Source organism: Diaphorina citri, unplaced genomic scaffold, assembly GCF_000475195.1.
Source record: "Diaphorina citri unplaced genomic scaffold, Diaci psyllid genome assembly version 1.1 scaffold1183, whole genome shotgun sequence".
Taxonomy (NCBI): Eukaryota; Metazoa; Arthropoda; class Insecta; order Hemiptera; family Psyllidae; genus Diaphorina; species Diaphorina citri.
The window spans coordinates 88,498-92,495 of NW_007378612.1; positions in this window are offsets into that span (position 1 = coordinate 88,498).

A 3,998-nucleotide genomic window follows, 5' to 3' on the forward strand; every position below is an offset into this window, starting at 1 on the left:
CCCAAATTTTGCTATAATCTTTAACCGATTTGAGATTCTCACTGCCGAAAAAAGGCCACGATATCTAGCCTTGTCAATGAAACCGCTAACATCCCAATTCCCTTTGGAACTTTGTGTAGATATCTTTTTCCACCATTCATTCAGACGCACGTGTTTCTTCAACAAGTTCATTTCATTTTCTCAAAAACCTGGAATACCGGATTAGCCATTCTGCCTTATGGGTAATCCGGCCCTGCTAACATCCCAATTCCCTTTGGAACTTTGGGTAGATATCTTTTTCCACCATTCATTCAGACGCACGTGTTTCTTCAACAAGTTCATTTCATTTTTTCAAAAACCTGGAATACCGGATTCCGTGTCTTGTCTTATGATCAGCACCATGACTATCGCGCCCATCATCATCACGTCAATATCATTAACGTGTTCGAGATTATTACACTCATCACTGCCGTCATTAGCATTATCTTGGTTCCCATCAATAACTTCTCTCATGGTATAGGGTCTGGCATGATCGTCGGTTGCAGCTGTCAGGAGCCATGATGTCTGTCTTTATATTTCCGCTGGTTTTCCTCTTATTCTGCTCATTCCTTGAATTTCCTTCTAAAAAATCATAGGTATATTCATTCAATCTTTTTTTTTTTTTTTTTGCTATTTGTTCAAAGTCCAAAGCCCTTTATTCTATGGGATTTACAATATTCTTTGGTAATTAATCTTTACAGCTTTTCTTACAATTTAACTGGTATTACCGTCATATTGGATGGGTATTTCCTTCATATGTATTTCTGCTCTTTGGTCATATAGGTATATTCATTCAATCTTTTTTTTTTGCTATTTGTTCAAAGTCCAAAGCCCTTTATTCTATGGGATTTACAATATTCTTTGGTAATTATTAATCTTTACAGCTTTTCTTACAATTTAACTGGTATTACCGTCATATTGGATGGGTATTTCCTTCATATGTATTTCTGCTCTTCTTTGGTAGACCCTAGTTATCCCAGTCTTAAGACTTGTAACGTTGCAGCTAGTGTGCTAATTATACGTAATAAATAGGTAGTTACGTTTTAATCCTGATGAACATCAATAGCACTAGGTATAGGTAGGTAAGTACCTGTGATGTGCATTTCATGCAAGGCTTGTTAATGTGTACAAGACATAGTATTAGTTATATACTCTATTTAATAATGTGTTCTTCAGCTCAGAACATGTGTGATGTCATTAATAAGTGCAAGGCTATTTCATCTGTGTTATTAAACCATCACTTTATAATAACGCTATGTAGTTTTCATGAATGCTATATACCGCAATTGCAACCATGTTATATGCCAGATATGCCAGATCATAATGCCATAAAAGTAGTGAGTGTGAAAAACTTTAAATGGGAGTAAAGCAACAAGTTAGCTTCTTATTAATGGCAGGCCATTACCTTCACGTCATTATGTACGGGGTGATGGTAGGTCGTAGGAGCTGTCAGATTATCAAGGAAGCAGAAATCTTGTACAAATCAAAAATATGACAAAAAAAAAAAAAAAAAAAAAAAACTTCAACACTGGTAGACCCTAGTTATCCCAGTCTTAAGACTTGTAACGTTGCAGCTAGTGTGCTAATTATACGTAATAAATAGGTAGTTACGTTTTAATCCTGATGAACATCAATAGCACTAGGTAGGTACCTGTGATGTGCATTTCATGCAAGGCTTGTTAATGTAAATAATGACTCCTCGGTGTTTGCCTTTGAAAAGTATATCCACTGCAAATGATTCTTCGAATTAGTTAATGTTCATTGACTCTTCAATGTGATTTTTTTTTGTCGGTCTTTAAAGTGATCTCTTCTCTCTCCTTCTCCCCTCTTTTTCTCTCTCTCTCTTACTATATTTTCCGACGATTGGTTTTCATGGAATAAAGTTCCTAATCTTTCTCCAAATAGCATCCCCGGCTCTTAGAAAAGCATTGATGATAATATGAGCTCTTTGGTAGACCCTAGTTATCCCAGTCTTAAGACTTGTAACGTTGCAGCTAGTGTGCTAATTATACGTAATAAATAGTTAGGTACGTTTTAATCCTGATGAACATCAATAGCACTAGGTATAGGTAGGTAAGTACCTGTGATGTGCATTTCATGCAAGGCTTGTTAATGTAAATAATGACTCCTCGGTGTTTGCCTTTGAAAAGTACATATATCCACTGCAAATGATTCTTCGAATTAGTTAATGTTCATTGACTCTTCAATGTGATTTTTTTTGTCGGTCTTTAAAGTGATCTCTTTCTCTTTCTCTCCTTCTTCCCTCTTTCTCTCTCTCTCTCTCTCTTTTACTATATTTTCAGACGATTGGTTTTCATGGAATAAAGTTCCTAATCTTTCTCCAAATAGCATCCCCGGCTCTTAGAAAAGCATTGATGATAATATGAGCTATCACTATTCAGCAACACGTGTTCTTCAATCATTGACCTAAAGCCACATCATATCTCTATATTTCAGATATACCGGTATGTAAATATAATACCTATACATCATACCTACCTAATAAATAGGTATAACCTATATATACCTACAGCATTTCAGGCAGGTACTGTAACCAAATCTGAATAGAATCTCGAGACGAGCAAAGTAATTCGCAATTTCTTTGCAAGGCCATGTGCGCATATAATTTTTAGTGGGTATGAAATTATCTATCACTATTCAGCAACACGTGTTCTTCAATCATTGACCTAAAGCCACATCATATCTCTATTTCAGATATAGGTACCGGTATGTAAATATACCTATACATCATACCTACCTATTAAATACATAGGTATAACCTATACTTACCTACATCAATTCAGGTACCTAACTACCTACTGTAACCAAATCTGCCAATGTCTGAATAGAAATCTGCCCAAGTCGGAATAGAATCTCGAGACGAGCAAAGTAATTCGCAATTTTATTTCTTTGCAAGGCCATGTGCGCATATAATTTTTAGTGGGTATGAAATTATATCACGTTACAGTTCTGTATGATAATAAGTTAATTACATTGGTTATCGCGGCGGGGCGGTTAGAGAAGTTGCTTTGTAATTTTCAAGACGGGTATGCTGTAATCATATTTTGCCAGAGTTTGGATAGTCTCTTTCACCAGAACAGTGAAATTGTGAATTTTACATGTTTTGAAGTCAACAACAACAGACTTCATTGGAGAAAACATGTATGTTTTTTTTTCAAAATTTCTACTAGCGATGGCGTGACGTATAGGTACTAGGTACATATGTGCAGGTAGATATACTTACCTACCTATTACCTAGACTAGACTAGAAATACTAGAATGTATTTCGTATTTCATAAGCCGTTAGCCGACATGAATAAAATGGGTAGTTAAAAATTAATAGATACTGAACTCATAAGTTGTACCTCTATAGAACCTTTTTTTTTCTCTAGTAAGTCTAGTATCTATTTCATTACTAGTAGCTTTTACCGTCTCTAATGCATTTTTATACTTGCGATAGTTAACTGGATATTTTTCTAGTAATTTCAGCTTTTCTACGGGCACTTCGCATTTTATTTTCTCATTTCTAATGGAATATGTACAAAAACTATTTCAGTAGGAGGTTTTAACTTAGCTTGAAGCGCCCACTTTATCTTAGAGGGTTCGGTTGAGCGCTGAACTTTTATAGCTCAAGAAGTCAATGAATACGGTATTCGTATCACTAGGTCCTTACTGTAAGTACCTACGTATCCACCTTTTTTTTATGAAAGAAGAAAAAATCATTCTAGAAATACTGATTAGTAGATTTTTTAATCACATGGGACTAGCATTTTCTAATTGCCTAGTTCTTTTGAAAAGTACTGATGTTACGTATAACTACGGTAGCTTTCAAACTTAAGTTATTGTTCTGTTTCGTGTCCTCAATTCTGTAAACCTCCAGTTATGTTCGGTCCTACTGAGACCGGGATTTTATTGCTTTACACAACTCCATCAATTAGGACAAAACGACAAAAGTATTAAATGACCTTCTAATGTTAAGT